Source organism: Dendrobates tinctorius, unplaced genomic scaffold, assembly GCF_039654945.1.
Source record: "Dendrobates tinctorius isolate UK_male_01 unplaced genomic scaffold, ASM3965494v1 ptg000022l, whole genome shotgun sequence".
Lineage (NCBI taxonomy): Eukaryota > Metazoa > Chordata > Amphibia > Anura > Dendrobatidae > Dendrobates > Dendrobates tinctorius.
In genome coordinates, this window is record NW_027361690.1 from 14,965,010 (window position 1) to 14,972,520 (window position 7,511).

Sequence of the window (7,511 nt, forward strand, 5' to 3'; positions counted from 1 at the left end):
TCCATCTCTGTGCTTTACAGTAGGAATGGCGTTCCTTTCATCATAGGCCTTGTTGATCTCTCTCTGTAACATTTATGGCTGTGACCAAAAAGTTTAATTTTGGTTTCCTTAATCCAAATTACCTTGTTCCTGAAGTTTTGAGGCTTGCCTCTCTGCTGTTTTGCATATTGTAGGCAAAATACTTTGTGATATTTGAGTAGTAATGGCTGTTTTCTTGTGACTCACCCATTTTTCTTCAAGTTCCTCCTTATTGTGCATTTTGAAACAGCCACACCACTAGTTTTCAGAGAGTCCAGTATTGCAGCTGTTATTTGTGGGTTTTTCTTAGCATCCAGAACAATTTTCCTGGCAGTTGTGAACAAAATTTTAATTGGTCTACCTGACCATGGCTTTGTTTTTACAGAGCCTCTGATTTTCCATTTATTAGTCATGGTTTGAACACTGCTGACTGGCATTATCAATTCATTGGACATCTTTTTGTATCCCTTTCCTGTTTTATACAGTTCAACTACCTTTTCCCAAAGATCAGTTGGCAACACTATTGCTGTCCCCATAAATTCACAATCCAGAAATGTCAGTGGCTGGATGAAAGATGCAATAGTATGTCTGGATCCAAAAAACTCACTCAGCTTTTATGCACACATATTGATTACAAGCAAACAGGTCAGAGGTGAGGATGTTAACTTTAGTAGCCATTCAAACCCATTTATGTCAACTTCTGTGCATGTTATCAGGCCAAAATCACCAAGGTATGTAAACTTTTGATGAGGGTCATTTGGGTGCTTTGGATTGTCATTATTATTACACATAACTACTAACCATGAGTGGTGAGAAAAAGGTTTGGTGTTCACCTCTTTTGCTATGACGCCACTAAAAATTTCAGGAGCAAGCAATTACCTTCCTAATTCATAAGCTTAGTGAAAGGAAGTGCACCTGTGTGCAAACGAAGTGTCACATGTAGAGTTGAGCGATACCGTCCGATACTTCAAAGTATCGTATCGGATGGTATCGGCCGATCTTTAAAAAAAGTATCGGTATCGCCGATTCCGATACCGGAAGTCCCATTCAAGTCTATGGGACTTCCGGTATCGGAATAAGAAAAACCCTTTTCTGCCCTTGTACAGCCTCTCTGGGGTCTGTACGGGCCTTTCGGGGGGCTGTGCCGGCCTGCCAGGGGGTCTGTGCAGGCTCCGGTGGTCTGTGCCGGCCTGCCGGTGGTCTGTGCAGGCTCCGGGGGGGCTGTGCCGGCCTGCCGGGGGGCTGTGCCGGCCTGCCGGGGGGCTGTGCAGGCTCCGGGGGGCTGTGCCGGCCTGCCGGGGGGCTGTGCCGGCCTGCCGGTGGTCTGTGCAGGCTCCGGGGGTCTGTGCAGGCATCGTCCGATGGGACTACAAGTCCCATCGGGCGATGCCTGCTACCATGACAGTGATTGACACATTAGCCAATGATGGGACAGTAGTAGTCCCATCATCCGGCTAATGTGTTAAATGTAAAAAAAAAAAAAAAAAAAAAAAAAAAAATTACATGTTACATACATACAACATGCATACTACATACATGCTACATTCATACTACATACTACATACATGCTACATTCATACTACATAAATACTACATGCAACATACATACTACATATATACTACATGCATGCTACATACATACTGCATGCTACATACATACCACATATATACTACATACATACTACATGCATGCTACATGCATGCTACATGCTACATACATAACACATATATACTACATGCATGCTACATACATACTACATGCTACATACTACATATACTACATGCATGCTACATACTACATGCTACATACATACTACATATATACTACATGCATGCTACATACATACTGCATGCTACATGCATGCTACATACATACTACATACATACTACATGCTACATACATACTACATATATACTACATACATACTACATACATACTACATGCATGCTACATGCATGCTACATACATACCACATACATAACACATATATACTACATGCATGCTACATACATACTACATGCTACATACATACTACATATATACTACATGCATGCTACATACTACATGCTACATACATACTACATATATACTACATGCATGCTACATACATACTACATGCTACATACATACCACATACATACTACATATATACTACATGCATGCTACATACATACTGCATGCTACATGCATGCTACATACATACTACATACATACTACATGCTACATACATACCACATATATACTACATACATACAATACATTCATACAATACATACATAGACATACAGTACATATAACATAGAGTAACATACTTACCAATACTTGTCACATTGTTCCCCGAAGCCATTGTCTTTTCCGGAATAAATATTAACATAACAAACCACAAAAATACTCACCCACGATCCGAAGCAGTCCACGAGTGTGTCCCACGACGATCTTGGGTAGAGAACTGCAGCATCTGCTGTTGCTGCCGTTCTCTACGGGCTGCAGGAATCCAATGACGGAAGGTAGGCATCCTTCCGCACTGTATTCCTCCGCCACTTAAAAAAAAAAAAAGTCCCTAGTCTCACTTTATGCCATTGCTGTGTGGGAATTTCCCACACAGCAATGGCATAAAGTGAGACTAGGGACTTTTTTTTTTTTTAAGTGGCGGAGGAATACAGTGCGGAAGGATACCTACCTTCCGTCATTGGATTCCTGCAGCCCGTAGAGAACGGCAGCATCATCTGATGCTGCAGTTCTCTACCCAAGATCGTCGTGGGACACACTCGTGGACTGCTTCGGATCGTGGGTGAGTATTTTTGTGGTTTGTTATGTTAATATTTATTCCGGAAAAGACAATGGCTTCGGGGAACAATGTGACAAGTATTGGTAAGTATGTTACTCTATGTTATATGTACTGTATGTCTATGTATGTATTGTATGAATGTATTGTATGTATGTAGTATATATGTGGTATGTATGTAGCATGTAGTATGTATGTAGCATGCATGTAGCATGTAGTATGTATGTAGCATGCATGTAGTATATATGTAGTATGTATGTAGCATGCATGTAGTATATATGTAGCATGTATGTAGTATGTATGTGGTATGTATGTAGCATGTAGTATGTATGTAGCATGCATTTAGTATATATGTAGTATGTATGTAGTATGTATGTAGTATGTATGTAGTATGTATGTGGTATGTATGTAGCATGTAGCATGCATGTAGTATATATGTAGTATGTATGTAGCATGTAGTATGTATGTAGTATGTAGTATGTATGTAGTATATATGTAGTATGTATGTAGCATGTATGTAGTATGTATGTAGTATATATGTAGTATGTATGTAGCATGTAGTATGTATGTAGTATGTATGTAGCATGCATGTAGTATGTATGTAGTATATATGTAGTATGTATGTAGCATGCATGTAGTATGTATGTAGCATGTAGTATGTATGTAGCATGTATGTAGTATGTATGTAGCATGTATGTAGTATGTATGTAGTATATATGTAGTATGTATGTAGCATGCATGTAGTATGTATGTAGCATGTAGTATGTATGTAGCATGTATGTAGTATGTATGTAGCATGTATGTAGTATGTATGTAGCATGTAGTATGTATGTAGCATGCATGTAGTATGTATGTAGTATGTATGTAGTATGTATGTAGCATGTAGTATGTATGTAGTATTTTTTTTTTTTTTTTTTTTTTTAACATTTAACACATTAGCCGGATGATGGGACTACTACTGTCCCATCATTGGCTAATGTGTCAATCACTGTCATGGTAGCAGGCATCGCCCGATGGGACTTGTAGTCCCATCGGACGATGCTTGCACAGACCCCCGGACATCAGCACAGCCCCCCGGCAGGCCGGCACAGCCCCCCGGCAGGCCGGTACAGACCCCCACAGGGTGCACAGACCACCGGCAGGCCGGCACAGCCCCCCGGCAGGCCGGTACAGACCCCGGGCAGTCCACACAGCCCCCCGGCAGGCCGGCACAGCCCCCCGGCAGGCCGGCAGAGACCCCCGGAAGGCCCGAAATGACGGCGCATCATGATGCGCACACACCGCGCATCATGATGACGTCAGGCCGTCAATCAACTGAACTTCCGATTCCGATGCCGAATTCCGATATTGAAAAAATATCGGAAGTCGGTATCGGAATTCCGATACAGCAAGTATCGGCCGATACCCGATACTTGCGGTATCGGAATGCTCAACACTAGTCACATGGTCTGTCACACCTTTTCTGAAAGGCAACAGAGGGTGCAGCACTATTGAGCAAGAGGCACAACTAACCAAACAACACCATGAAGACCAAGGAGATCTCTAAACAAGTCAGGGTCAAAGTTGTTGAGATGTACAAGTCAGGGTTGGGTTATAAAAAAACAAATATGCCAGTCTTTGATGATCCCTCGCAGCACCATTAAATCCATTATCATCAAGTGGAAAGAACATGGTACCACAACAAAACTGCCAAGAGAGGGCCGACTATCAAAACTCTCAGGTCGGGCAAGGATGGCATTGATCAGAGAGGCAGCACAGAGAAAAAAGGAACCCTGAAGGAGCAGCAGAGTTCCCAAGCCGAGACTGGAGTATCTGTCCATACGACCACAATAAGCCGTACACTCCATAGAGGTGACCTTAATGCAAGAGAGTGCAGAAAAAAATCCTTTAATTAAACACAAAAATTGTAAGGCTTGTTTTGTGTTTGATAAAAGACGTGAGGACCCAAAATATGGAGGAAGTTGCTGTGACATTGACCCAAAGCATACTGCTAAAGCAACACTCGAGTAGTTCAATGGGAAATGTGTAATTATTTTGGAGTAGCCCAGTCAAAGCCCAGACCTTAATCCAATTGAGAATCCATGGTCAGACTAGAACATTGCTGTTCACCAGAGGAAACCATCTAACTTGAAGGAGCTGGAGCAGGTTTACCTTGAAAAATAGGCAAAAATCCCAGTGGCACGATATGGAAAGCTCATAGAGACTTATAAGCTCTACAAAGTGCTTCACTTTAGGGGTTGAATAGTTATGCACACTGAAGCTTTCAGTTATTTTGTCCTATTTGTTATTTGTGCCACAAATAAAGAAAACCAAATGTTCACAGTTGTAGGTATGTTCTTTGCATGAACTGATGCAAACTCTAAAAAAAAACAGTTACATTTCAGGCTGTGAGGTAGCAAAAGACAAAAAATGTCAAGGGGGGAATATTTTTGCAAGCCACTATACAGAAAAAAATTTTCAGGCTATAGCAATGTTAATTCAAACATATCAAAATGCATTATGGGATAGGAAACATCATTGTATAGATATGGCTTGACAATTAACAGAGGTGACAGGTACATGGATTATGCTTTTCATTACTTACAATCTGTACAATATTTTTATTCCTACAACTGAAGTTTTGTTTTATAACTAATTTTATCTTTTGTTATAAAAAAGCTGTATAATGAAGACACCTACCATGGAGAAGGTCTGCAACAATGTGTGATGGATGTCTTACTATATTTCAGCAGGAATCAGTATTATGGTATTTAAATAATTGCCACAGAATTTACTTTACTAAAACACAGCCATTTTTTTTCAAATGGTCTTGCTATATTCTCAGTTTAATCCTCTTTAATGTGTTCTTATTAGAATAAAAGGCAACCAAACTACAGTACAGTGCTTAGAGACTATGCATATGGCACCTTAGTTGCACATTATTTTTATGGCTTTTCAGATGTATTCTTTTACCACAGCTAGAAAAATTAGGAAGATTTATCTCTGCAAGGTTCTCAACCGTAACTACTTGAAAGAATGGCATTTATATTCAGGCAAAAATTATAATAATATAATAAAAAAAGAGTTGAGTTTGCCTCACTTATTGAAAAAATGAAAAACCTAACATTATTAAGAAGTCTGTGACATATTTGGCAACAGGGTTATGCATTGTCTGAGTCTATGGTATTGCTACAGTAGACAAATAATACTATATATTGTGATAACTAAAGATGGGTGAACCCAAGCAGTAAATTTCAGCATCTGAACTGAACACATATTGTTCGGGCACGGACACCGAACATGGACTTCACCAAGAAGTCCGTGTTACTATTCGGGTTCAGCCCCACGAACACTGGGTGTTTGTCATGCTATCATGTGAACACCGCTTCTGATTGGCATTAAAATCATCACCCCCGGTCAGGCAGCTCGGGTTCCCACGCTCTCAAATGATAGCCTGAGCCCGCAACTGTGATCGGAGGTATAAAGTTTATCTCCAGTCAGTGGTGTCAGCTGATGGGACTACTGCTCCCATCAGTCAACGGTTGCTGCCGCTAATAACAGTGAGAGCAGGAGCGGCTGATGGGAGTATTCATCAGCTTTATACCTCTGATCGCAGCTGCACACCCACACTGTAATTTGACAGCATGTGAACTTTGGCTGTTTGATCAGTGGTATTTGCTGTGCTGCTTCCGTGCATGTACCCCGGAGTCCAACGTGCAGAAATGGTATACTGCTGGTCGGTAATGGCGAACACTTAACACCGGCGGGATAACCGCTTACTCGGTGTGTACAGGAGCGAACACTGTTACTGCACAGAGCCGCAGAATGCCTGTGCCAGAGCCTGTTAACCTCACAGGCCTCGGCAAGGTGAACAGTAGTTAAGAGACACAGGACTCTGCCCCAAGGACACAGGGTTAGAGTCCCTCTTGTCCCACTAGTGTTCGACACCGCAACTGCGATGCCTGAACTAAATAATATAATTGCACCACGTGCGCACTGCACTGGTTCAGCGGACACCACTAGCCACCCAGAGCAGGGAGGAAAGTGCTTGACTTGCGCACGGGGCCACTGTGAGGAACGCTGCTGCACATGCGGTCCAGTGGTGCCTTGTGCTGACTGGTGCTAACGCTCCACTGGAGAGTGGGATGCTCTGTGGCACATAGAGTCAGCACCAGTAGTGGCATAACCTATCTCCCTAAACCTTAACTCATACACAACCGAGGGTAGGGGTTTCATAATGAGTCAGTCACTAGTCTCATACATCCGTCATCACACACACAACTAGCCATCAGAGTCTATACTAGCGCCTGGCCAAGTGGCCATGCGAACCTTTTATAGTAGCGTCCTTCCATGACCTTCCTGATAGTCCAATCCGAGCTGCTTGAGGACCTGAGCATGTGACCTCAGACCTGCAATGAGAGGTCATCCCACGGGCATGCTAAGTAGCCTGAAAGAAGGACTTAGTCCCAGGAGCTGCTTGCTGCTGACCAGTGCAGGCTGCTGTCACTGACCCTGAGATGGCAGCAGCAACTGAACCGACAGCACTGGCCTGATCAAGATGCCAGGAACGACGTCTTTGCTGAGTAGCCTCCTCTGCAGCCAGAACTGAATGGGAGACCGCAGAAGATAAGGCTTGAGATTCCTCCAGTGCAGAGGCAGGAATCCGATGCCTAACACTGGCTACCGTCCTCTATCATCACACTCGGACGACCTGGGCTTGGACCTGAT